Here is a 12,985-nt window from a genome sequence, read left to right as displayed (position 1 = left end):
CTCCCATCCGCTCGGAATTGCAGATGCTCGAACAACCGTAATGGGAAATCGCCGGTGCTAACACCTCCTTTATGAGTTGGCGGTAGTCAGTAGTCACCTACATTCCGCGTGATACTTCGCTGTCAACAAGCTTCTAATGACTGCAGTTCCGTGACTGGCTTGTGTACTGACTAAGAGCCTAATTGGTAGACATATCTCTCTTCGTATCTGTTTTTTAGACTGCACAGCTGTGTGTTTATCGGTAAATTTTTGTTCAGTGTGCTTACCATGAGTTTACGTTAGGTGTGCTCGCTAGCGACTGCGTAAAAAAATGACATTTAAATGTATGACATATTGTGCAGCGCCCCTAGCGGCTACTTTCAAGAAATAAAATCTTCATAGAATTTTTTGACGTATTTGCTAGCGAGCTCACCTGCCGTAAACTCATGGTAAGCACACAGTAAATAGTGTCGAACTATTTAAGTTCAAATTCTTCTATAAATCACTTTCATCTATAACTTTCTTTACTTTAATATCTTTATTCTATGCAATATCTTTGGCAGTATCATCAATTCTTGATAGTTCGGTATCTCCAGGAATATGCCTATTACCACAGGTGGTTATTGTTCTGTTATTACCTAGTAGTTCAACACTAGACCACCTGGCACATCTATGTGTATGAAAAGATCAATAAGTACAGTCGCGGAATAAAAAGGTTCGTCACCTTAGTGTTGGTTTTCGCTTGCACTAGGTACTGTAAGAGTCAAACCTGCCAACATAACAGTGCAAGAAACAGTGCTGCTAACATTTAAATAAATATGACGTTTGCTAACGAATAAGGTTTTGCTTGTTTAATTTTCTATCCCATGCAATGTTACCAAATCTAGTTTTTTTTTATTTAATAGAAATAATAATGGCAGGTTGAACCAACAAGAAGGTTTTAGTTTATCAATCATAATAATCTTGACAAGATAAATCGTCAAACAACTTTGATCTGAATAATTATGAACTTTACTGACGAACAGTTAAAGATTATTTTCTCTAACTCGAGATTATTCTGTAACATAGTTTCAAAAGGTAATATGTGCTCGCGATTCGTTGAAGGAATCAATTTGAAAACTGACGAACCTTTTCATTCCGTGACTGTACATGCACCTGGCCAATGTCTTTCACAACATGCTGCGCATCATCAATCAAGCGACGTGACTCAAACTTATTACCAAAGGCTCATGCAAATTGCCTCCAGTGTTTATGAACTTATCACGTTTAACCACATCAAATTATCCTAGTTTGTACGTCGCTCGCGCAACAGCTGCTTTGGCAATATTAGATATTGCGACCACAATATTTTATGGGCCAAGTCAAATTACTGTACTGCGTGAAGGTATATTTTATCGCGTACGAGATGGGGACCCTCCCTTTGCTTTTCTTAGTATTATTCGCCGAGGGGAGGCCGACGCGTCGCAGACTCCGAAATTCCTTTCATTAATCACTGTCAAGGGCTCTAAAAATTTCTAAAGTGCTTGTGGAATCAATTTAGATTCGCTCCCTAACTGGAAAAGTTTTGGAGCGTGATAATTAAAGACGAGATATCAATTTAAGTCCTTTACTCCGTTGTACTTTTCGCTTTGAGTTGCGTATCCATAGTCTGTTATAATAGCTGCCGATATAAATTTCGCGAGCGCCCGAGTGTTCCCTGTTATTCGAGTTGCACAATATCTATAACCCGTAGGTATTGTCTGCACTCCATACTTAAACTGTCTCAATACCCTATTATGAATGAAGTTTGGAACGAGGGGTGCCTCCCTTGGCGATAAAATGTATTCTATTCTCACTCCAAATAATATGACTATTTGGATGCGATAAACGGATCTTTTGGCCAAAAGTACACATTATTCGCTTTGGTAACGTCCTTTGTGCGGGGCTTATGAGCGAAATTGTAAAAGTAAAATAAATTCTTGCTCAGAAGATTTACTAGGGTTACTGTAGACAGGATACCTACTACGGATCTCTCATCCGAGTTCCTGCATAAATTGTTACTCTACCATGTTTTGCCTTGTTTAAGAAATAACAAAATAAATTACTACAAAATCGCTCATATCTTTTTGAATATAAATCACTTGTTTCGAGTGATTAATTATGCATTATGGCCAATAAATGTCTAGATATTATTCACGTCTTATTAACAATTCATTAAACGTACACATACAATTAACTCTTTAAAAAAAGTTAATAATGGTTTAATGTGAGAAATTAATAAGATTTCTATCGGAGTGATCGGGGGAGCATGATCTTTAACATGTTACACGTCGCCGCGAATGAGGTTAATAGCACCGCTCCGGCCGATTATACTGATCGCTCTGAATACATTTACATGTTGATTGCCGGCTGATCAGAGCCGCTAAACTAACTGCTAACTGGCAGCCAGCCTCGCCGCTTACATTAAATAAATACGTCGGCGGGCGCGCCAATCCCGAAGACAATCTGTCTTGTAACGCAAATTGTTTTCTGCCGGGTTCGTGGCTCCATGGAAGCGGACTGGCAATTAGTGTCGTCACTCATCGCGCTTAAAACTGAAATACTGAACAACGAAAAGAAAGCTGTTATTTTACGCTTCGCTGTAATAAAATTAATCACACTACGGACGATATATTTATATCCATTGCAGTGTTCCGTACCGATAGAGAAATACCGAGCATGCAAAATCAACGCTAACACGAATGATAAATTCTGATGAATTTTTCGCTTCAACGGCTTTATTTATACAGCGAAACGGACGTATCGCGTTACCTGCCGCGGGCATATTATCATTTATTTCACAAAAACGTTATTGCGAAGCGCTGCCCTCACGGTCAGACCGGGAATTAAAATTTTAATAACGAATATTCGATGTATGTAATTGATTGATGCGATAAAATAAATCGCCTCTCGGGCTATGGCCCTCGTAGGGCCGCGGAACGAATCTCAATAATTGCGACGAGTCCACGATAATTATTTTAGCTCGTCGAAGCGCTGTCGGATACTATTCTCGAATGATTAAAGAAAAAAAGTGAATAACGACTATAATAGGCATGCCTTCAGTTCAGTGAGACATGAAAAAAATTTAACTCGCAGAGAAAAGAGGTAAAAAAGTATTTGTCGTGTTGTCAGTCATGTTTTGTCATTAGAGTCCAATGTCGAGTGAGTCCCACAAAGCGGCGATTAAGAAAAAGTGAGTAACGTAACAAGATACAATATCGGATAACAGTTTGAACGTTCATTACGTTGAGCAAGACGGCAGAAGGCGCGAGGAGGCAGTCGCCAGCTGCCAGCGACTACTGTGTAATTATTATTGGCGTAATTAGGATGTGAGGCCGGGCAAAGCCCGCGGCGCCGACGGCAGCCTCACTCTAACAAATGCCATTATTATTTCCGCTTCGCATTATACTCCGCCGCGGTTTGTTACGCTCTCGTTTATTATGTCATGAACAATTGAAATGATAATAAATATTCACTCCTGCAAAGCAAATTGATTCGTTGTTAATTACGTCGATGTGCGAGCTATCACGAGCTCCCGGTTCACGCTGTTTGTGTACACTGTACGTACGAGTACAGTTACTCGAACGGTTTGCGAGTCAAGCCACCGAATAATATTTCGCTCGGGCTCACCGGGTATACGAAGGCGCTCCGCTATATTAAGACGCGCGGGATCGTCTATTATTACTTCAATTAACACTAAACTCAATCTGTCGTCGCTCGAATAACAAATTCATTGTGTTCGCTCACAAAATTCCTCCGTCTTAGTTGTCATAAACCCATTTAAGTTAGTTATAGGTCCGGATCCGGATCAGTCGAGTTACCAGTCGGGGCTGGCGTCGAGCGCCCGACTGGGTCGGGGGTCGAGTCGGCCGCTGGGTCGGGCAAGCAGTAATCCGCAGCTGCCGTATACCTGCCCCGTCTCTTTGTTCGAGTGGAAAGTTTCGCCTGGAGCGCAACGTGCTACAGATTTGTCGTACTAAACGCATTCCATGCCCCTGTTGGCTGTTATTCCACATTTATTTGCACCATCCACAGCGAACGTACGAACGTCGAAATCTGAATTAATAACGTTATCAATATCGTCCCTATCATCAAAGTTACATTCGACTCTCCGTGTTCTGGTTACGGTTTGTTATCGGGATCAAAATAAAATAAGAAACGAAAATAATTCAAAAGAGATTACACAAAATAATTCTGGGATCGCAGGCGAGTTGCTCGACTGGTCCGCCGACTAATAAAACCTTCAGAGCCGAATATAGGGGAGCCGAGGATCAAAAGCTGATTTTTTGTTACATTTTTTTATAAGCCGCTATTTTGCCCTCTTTTGTGCTCGTGTTGTTTACTAATGGGTTCTGTTGGGTTCGACTTAAGATAATAACTCTGGTTTTTCTCGCCATGTGTCGTGGAGCGAGTTTTTGCGGCGGAAATGCGAGAATGCTGTAGGGTGGGATTAAAATATATTTGTTGATCTTTCGGCTTAATCTGTAGCCGGGTGAGTGCGGCTCGCATGCCGCCTGTTTTGTTTTATTTCACTTTAAAGCTGAGCGATTACGGCTTTTTTAATTCACTTTCGTTCTGTTTCGATGACGGGTTTGTTTTGTAAATTGCTTCCTCTTTTTTCATTCAATGCTCTCGTTGTGCAGCTACGTTTTTACTGTTGCCTTTCAAAGCTTCGGTGTCGTTTCTTTATTCTTTCTCTGCAATTTTAAAACCGCTTCTTGCTTTTGTTTCATATTCAGTTCGTAAAAATGGAATTCTGTTTTCCTTTTCCACGATCTACGAATCTTTCTCGATAAAGTGTGTATCATTGGGAATAATAGCCGAGACTAATCTTGGTCTTGTATTTCATCCATCAATTACAATACGTGCCATTTAATTACGGATGTGAATGGGCCCTCCCCCTAATTCATCAATCCACGGCAATATCCAGCAGTAATCGTTATCGCCGCTTAATCAATCACCGCTCTCGTTTAATGCCCCAATATCCTGCGGTACCAACTAACAATTACATGTGAGGGCCCGTATCACCGCCGGCCAGCGGTGCCAATAACATAAATTGTCACGGGGTCGCCCCCGCCCCGCGACACCCTCGCCTCGCCGAGATTGCTGTCGACTCGACAATCGATATTCAATCTCTTTGACGTTTTATACGCTCCCTACTTTCTTACTTTGTGTCGCCGTTTAGAACATGATTGGGATTGAAGGCAGCATTCCTCGGCGTTTTGATCGATCTCACCCATTCTTCGTTGCTCATTTCCTTGTACAAATTTTCGCGTCGCTGACAAATGACGCGCGGCGCTTTCTTCGCTCGCATTGTTGATTTTTATTCAAACGTTTTTCACAATACGATCTCATTTGGGATTATTAAGGCCACTGACGAGCACTTCAAAGCGTTTAGCGAGCCAAGTCTTTAGTATTTATCCAAACATGTTGACATCACAGGCTGTCGGCTCGGCGTAATATTATTAAGCCGAAGATAATGTAATTTGCCGTCGCGAAATGTTTATTAAATCTCACGTCAAAGCTTTTACGCTTACGATTTTGCCGAGCTCATAATTACGACATAGTTGAACTAATTAGCGAATTCCGGGCGCAGAGCAGCCATCGGTCTGAGGTAATTACAAATCCGACCCACGTCGCTTATCCTACCAAGTTATAATTGAATGTTCGGTGGCCCAGAAGCCGAGCCCGGTTGTATCGCGTTATTAGGTGCGCATACGTAATTTGTTTGTTAAAGACGGCACGCAGTTATACCCGCTGTGAATAATTTAAATTCATCCCCTCGATGGGACGCGGGGTGGCGGGCCGGGATCGATTCCGTTGTATCAGTGTGCGTGTTAGTGCTGTGCGACCACTTTCGGGTGATCCCGGGGCCGGTCCCGCGGCGCGTTAGCGCGGGATCCTCGCTCGTCGTGGCGCGCCGCAAAGCCCGGCTATCAACTTGACACGCCCGGCTTTACGTTCTTACTACACTCATATAAAAACTTTTCGTGCCGTAAAACATCATCCCTTAAAACGGACGTAATAAAACTTTCCTGAGCTCATACATTATTCATCGCGCCTAATGGTCATTCTGTTCTAATTCAATTATTGTATTCAAACCATGCACGAGGGTAGGTGTCGAAAAACTTACCTCCATTATTGGTGTAGATAAGTTCGGTTAGCGAACCCTCTTGGGTTTATTCGACAACTAATATTGTGCTCCACGAGGCGTGAATAAATATTTGATCGTATCAATTTGCGTTTTCGATTCGTGTCAATCGATTCGCTGTTGATACAGTTGCGACAACGTGGGCGTATAAACAAACCACGTAAAGATTTTATATAAGAGTTTATAAATGTACCCGAGCCGTAGCTAATTCTGAATGTTTGTTTCCATAATATTTTGATGCCGCCCACCCACGCGTCCGTACACGTCTATTTCTAAATCATATAGTATCAAAGAAAGCCGAGCTAGAAACTGTTTCTATTTGCATCGCCCGAGCATTGAGGCACAGCCAAAAACACGATGTATTTTGTTGAAACCGAATGTTGAGCCAACGCTAATATGTCCATTGGAATTTTTGAGCGATTGAAATCTTTAGACGGATTAGTAACGCGATGTGCTGCCAGCAGTTGTCTATCAATGCCGCGCACAACGCGTGTCTAAATGTTATCAACGTAAGGACAAATAGAACATTGTGATTGAAAACGATAGAATAACGTCCATAAGGCGTAAACGCCAACCACTATCTACCAAAGACACTCCTATTCTTGTAGTTGTAGAGAGCATTGTCGATTGTAGTGTCATCCCATTCATGTTATGTAACGATGTTGTAATGGATACAAGGGCGAAGAGTCAAATGTTACAGTTAATGGTCTTCTACATTGCTACATAGGTCCCTGTTATCTGTGTTTGTTCAATGTTCTGGTGGTTTGTTAATGGATTTAATTGCAACTTTATCAACTCAATTATTATTGTAACTGCTATTATAAATACTAGTTTTATCATGACCTTATAAGTTCTAGTAAGTCATACAAGTCATTTTAACTATGCCCATTGATTGTTGTTTCCAAGTTTGCTCTACAATCTTGTAGAGCATTAATTTCAAATGCGGATTATGCTCTACATTGGTTGTTTAGTGCCAATGACGTATTATTCTGTATTTTTATAAAAATAATTCCTACATCGCTTGAATCAATTGCGTAGGAAACGCATCCGGCAGACGTCGTAAAGACCTCGTGGCTCACTTCCTCATATAAAACACTACATCAGCGCTATTAGAGCACGATGAGCCAGAACACCGCTACATTTATTTTTATCAACTGCACCGCGAATGTGACGGCTTATCTGATAAATGCGTGAAACAAAACAGCACGCTGCATGTCTGAGCAAATTGGCTTAATTGCTTATTTATGTACCCCCAGTCCCGTTTTATGCGCACAATTAAAAAAGCAGATGTAAACAGCCCAAGTTCTAAGAAAATAGACTGGCTTTCTTTTATTTGTGCAACGTCAAGCCATCATTTTATATGATTCGTGCCGGAACGCCACACTCGCGCATCACTTATAATTTATAATTCATTGTGACTCGGCTCGGCAATTCCTTTACGTCGCATTTATTGGCCGTCTCTCGAATGGTGCGCGACATTATGTGCAAATTGATGTTCCGAGTTTCTAGTGCGATAGCCGCGTTTTATATGGCATGACTTATTTATGGCGTTTCCCCGCGGAAAGCGTATTGACACAGAAGTGCCGGCTGCGCTGCGCTCGCCCAAATGACACGGAATTCGAGAGCAATTTCCCGGCAGCACAGACGCGACAACTGAATAAAGTTTTGTGCCGCGTTAATTGCCAGGCGAACGGCAGGCACGTCTTAATGAGACGGCTTCTTTAATGAAAATACCGCAGCTACATGCCCCATTGCGGGGCCAGTTCTCATGCGACGGTATAACGCCGTAATAATTACATAGATTGGCGGATAGATAATTGAAATCGCGTGAATAATAGCCGAGATGCGGCAACTGCTCTGGGGCACGTCACATCGCGTGAGCGTGCGATGATTAAGCACACAAAAAATGAATAAGATATCGAAACATATTATGGTTCTCGGAACGGGCCCGGGCGGCGGAGCGTGAACCGCGGCCGGTTTGCAATACGCGCGGGCATTTGTTTATTGGGCCAGCACAATATCCGCTGTTTCGGCCGATTGTTTAGTTTTACAACTTGTTGGTTATTTAGTCGAATGTAGAGATAGGCGTGGCAGCTTTTGAATAGAAGAATCAATCGCATTCAATCGCTGAGAAGAAAATTAACGACATTATTATGATTGTATATGAAATAGGTTTCTGTGAATCAGGTTCGTGTAATTATTCTTATTCAATTTTATATTCTGTATTGGGACACTGTAGTAAAGTTTAACTGTAACACAGTTTGCTATTTATTTAAAAAAATACACATGAAAATCGACTATTATTTAATCCAATTTTGGGCGTGACAAACTGACAGCCAGGCGCACCCGCGCCCATGTTTATTTTTCCATTTGTGCAAACAGTTTGCGGTAAATGAAAACTATGTTAACACTTTTGCACCTAAAACGTGTATTTTTAGAAATGCACTGAGAATATTTTAAAATAAACATTTAATAATAAACTAAAGATCGTATTTTAAACTAGGATAGCATGAGAATACACTATTAGTCGTACAATCCACGAATAATGACTCTGAAAACCACTCCCGCGCTCAACAATAAATATGCGGTGTGCTAACAATACTTACGTTCTATAATAACAGTCATGAAGTATGGCGATACAACTCAAAGGCTCCGATTATTAAATTACACCCAAGAAACACCTATAATTTGAACCAGCTGCACTTTTATTTCTAAGAAACTCGCTGTACTAAAAACGTGGTAATAAATGCTTAAGAATTAATTCCTTAAACCACGGCAATAACTGTCATTCTCGTTTATCACACTCCGATGATGAAATATTAATATTAACGTTATATTTAGCGCCTTACGAACAAAAAGCATATTTATTCCACGTCTTTATTGACGCATTTTCGGCGTTATTAACGAACATACCTGAGTTTTAATTATAACCTTGTTTATTTTGAGTTTCTCGGCGTAATCTCCTGCGCTAAATGAGCGTCGTTAAATCTTGTAAAGTTATCAGCACAAACTTTGTTTTTTATCTCAGCCAAAAAGATTTATTTCACAAAGTGTTCTTTGGAACATAATGAAACGAGTTTTTCGTGTACATTTACTTCGAATCCTTTGTCATCTATTCGGTAAAGTTACGCCAAAAGTCTCGTAGAGAAGATATAATGTATATTCCTCGCTTTGATATCAAACAATTCCGAATGGCAGACACAAAACGAATTTCTCCCTCACGCAAGCGTTTATTTTATTCTGTTTCATAGGAACACGTTCTCTGGCTTTCAGCTCCTTATAAAGGCAGCCGTTTATTCCCCGGGCTCCATCCATCGCAGCCGTTTTCGGTACGAAACCGGTTTCCGCAGCTAATTTATAAATTAAACACTTAATTACATCTCGTTGGTCATTTACGCCCGCGGCGACCGCGATAAAAACTAATAGGGCCAGTTGTATCGATAATCATACATAATTTATTTCAAATTACTGTATAAGACAGCCACCATGCTTCGTAGATTTTCGGTCTCACGCGTTCGGTAGAGTTATGTCTATATTCGCTTTAAACTCGTGCCTGTGAAGTTGAATTAGTCGATCGTCGACGAAAATTGCGTGTAATGGAATGTTTCGATACTTCAATCGGAGAGTTATCACGTTTCAAAGGCTCCGTGCTCGGCTTTTTGCCGTTTTATTTGGGTTACCTACGCCATATCGAATGACAAATGATCGAAAATCAAAATATCGAATACGTTTCATCGAACGATCAAAATATCGAACGATCAAAATATCGAATGCTCAAAATATCGAACGTTCAGAATATCGAACGATCAAAATATCGAACGATCAAAATATCGAACCATCAAAATATCGAAAGTCGATAATAGACGTTTTTATTAAATTTCATCTACCTTGCTCGGCTCCGGTGCATGGTTGTGTTTGGTCGTACAACTTTTCAACAAATGTTCCTCGGCTCCTTGCTGAAGCGTTGTTATTGCCGTACTGCTACAATTAAATTTATATTTTTGTGTACAATACCAATAGAATGTTTCATCAACATTTTTGTTCATTGCCATTACAAAGCCCTCCAAAATGAGGACTGTTTTTCCTTTTTGGGACAGGCTAGGCTTATAATAGGTCCCCACGGACATTATTCTCCAAATTTATAAACTTTTCAGGCACAAAAATACTTAAGGCACACATTAACTGGCAAAACAAAACTGTACGACCAAACACAACCATGCACCGGAACCGAGCAAGGTAGATGAATTAAATAAAAACGTCTATATCGACTTTCGATATTTTGATCGTTCGATATTTTGATCGTTCGATATTCTGAACGTTCGATATTTTGAGCATTCGATATTTTGATCGTTCGATATTTTGATCGTTCGATGAAACGTATTCGATATTTTGATTTTCGATCATTTGTCATTCGATATGGCGTAGGTAACCCGTTTTATTTGGCGTAGTGTTGTTTGCAGTCGGCCGATGCTGGCCAGGCATTCGAACAATGTAGGCGTCCGGCTAGTGTCGTTATATCGTAAATCAGCGTTGACGCGCCAGTAATTGGCCCGCTCGCCCGCTCTATCGATACCAGCATGTTAAATCGATTCAGAACACTCACAATAAATCGATGGACGGTAGAAAATGGTATTAGATGTGTAGTTTTGATTCTCGCTGGTCATTTTTTGTAATCGCTAATAACCCGTGAATCATAACGAATGGAAACTAAACGTGGACGTCGTTACCGAGTATAGAATTGAGTCAAGCGACTTTTCGTGATTAGTTCTTTTTCGAAAGCGTTTGGATAGTTTCAATAACTATCGGTAAATGATTAATCGATAATTTCAATCGCACGCGGCATTGTCGATGCGGGCGCCCGCGCTTCGTTTCGACACAGCTGCACTTCACAGTAATTTTATTGATTGGTTGAATAAATTTTATCTCATGACTAGGCAAGTGTTCATTTAAGTCTTTTGACGTTATGACAGGATTTATGTTCGAAACACATAATTGGCGTATTAATTAAAAGCTTTAAAGAAGGCTATAAAAATAAAGTTGGACATAAAGACTTGGTGTAAAGCAAAAAGTTCATTTACGACTTCCTCGCTCGAAAACCGTAATTTTGCGCCACATAAAGAAGGCCTTAAGTACAATATAACAGTAAAAAAAGAGCAGTGACAACATAATTGATACCGTAGGGCGCCGAGTCGACGAGGCCGCAGCGCCATCTGTCTCACGTCCCACTCGTAAAACGTACGTGGCTAATGCACGTAACCCGACGTAAACCGAACCTAACTACCGGCTAACGCAACACATAAATCCTCCGATTCGAAAGCGACAGCTAATATTCTCGAATATTTACTGTGAACCGGCGCGCAGCCACTTTAATCCCCGCTATTCCGGTAATCCTCTTAACGCAGTTTTATTAAGTCGTTCTGGGAGCGGTCTTTGGGATATTATTAAAATTTCGCTCGTCGCCACTCAACAGGGGGTCTGGGAAGGTTGTGACTAGCAAAAGGAGTGCGCAAGTGATGGCCCATTTGTCGAAGCGAAGCAGTCGCCTTATTTCTGCAATTCTCGGATCCGACAATGGGTTGCGCAATATCCTGCCACGCGGACGACACGGAACTCCAGCTATCGCGCGCTCTTTGATCTCTGCCACAAACACTTTTAAACCGCAACGCTTCTGAAGTTTACTGAACCATTAAACAAGCTCACGCATTCCTGCTCGCTAAAATAATATTTTATCCTAAAGTCTACTTGCGGGCAGGTTTTATTGATAAATTAATATTATCTTGATCGCTCGAAATAAATTGATAACGCGAAATCTTGTTTCGCTAGATATGCCCAGATAAGGTAGAGTCCTAAGTAATTTACTCGTCTAGTACAAAATGCGGCGCACGGTGGGCTGATATTAGAGCTTCATAGACTTAGCGTCGCTCAAAAATCAAGTGCCTAATTTTGAAAAAATAAATATGCCAATGTGTTCCTTTACCAAAAAGAAATATTTTATGTTATGTAACGTTTCTTGATAAAGTTATTATTTAATAAGTTATTGACAATTTCCTTTTTTTTTGTATGGAGCTCAACATTTATTTTTATTTTATTCGTTATTCTTAAGCTTTCTTAAGAAATTGACTTTTGTATTATGTAATGCAACATATAAGCTATGTTATCACCAAGTGTCGCATTTCGGAAATCTTCGGAACATTGTCATTTTGGACTTTAAAATAAAAAAAATAAAAAAATTTAATAACTGCCAAATTTTGTAAAAATAACTACGCCAATGTGTTCCTTTACCAAAAAGAAATATTTTATGTTATGTAACGTTTCTTGATAAAGTTATTATTTAATAAGTTATTGACAATTTCCTTTTTTTTTGTATGGAGCTCAACATTTATTTTTATTTTATTCGTTATTCTTAAGCTTTCTTAAGAAATTGACTTTTGTATTATGTAATGCAACATATAAGCTATATTATCACCAAGTGTCGCATTTCGGAAATCTTCGGAACATTGTCATTTTGGACTTTAAAATAAAAAAAATAAAAAATTTTAATAACTGCCAAATTTTGTAAAAATAACTACGCCAATGTGTTCCTTTGCCAAAATTATTTAATAAGTTATTGACAATAATTACTTTTTTTTTTGTATGGAGCTCACCATTTATTTTTATTTTATTCGTTATTCTTAAGCTTTCTTAAGAAATTGCTTTTTTTATTATGTAATGCATCATATAAGCTATATTATCACCAAGGGACGAATCCCGGAAACCCTCGGAACATTGTCATTTTCGACTTTAAAATAAAAAAAACGAAAAAGAAAACTGCAATGTTATGTACTTTCTTCCGTACTA

General features: G+C 39.9%; 1 protein-coding gene across 1 annotated transcript in view; it reads left to right on the top strand.

Moving 5' to 3' along the window:
- Positions 1-12,985, top strand: part of LOC135080252 (zinc finger protein 608-like) — a 126,217-nt gene that overhangs the window by 50,782 nt on the left and 62,450 nt on the right. The gene's annotated exons all lie outside the window — the stretch shown is intronic.

This window comes from Ostrinia nubilalis, chromosome 17 (assembly GCF_963855985.1).
Source record: "Ostrinia nubilalis chromosome 17, ilOstNubi1.1, whole genome shotgun sequence".
Taxonomy (NCBI): Eukaryota; Metazoa; Arthropoda; class Insecta; order Lepidoptera; family Crambidae; genus Ostrinia; species Ostrinia nubilalis.
The sequence above is the reverse complement of the archived record's forward strand: the minus strand, read 5'-3'. Positions and strand labels throughout refer to the sequence as shown.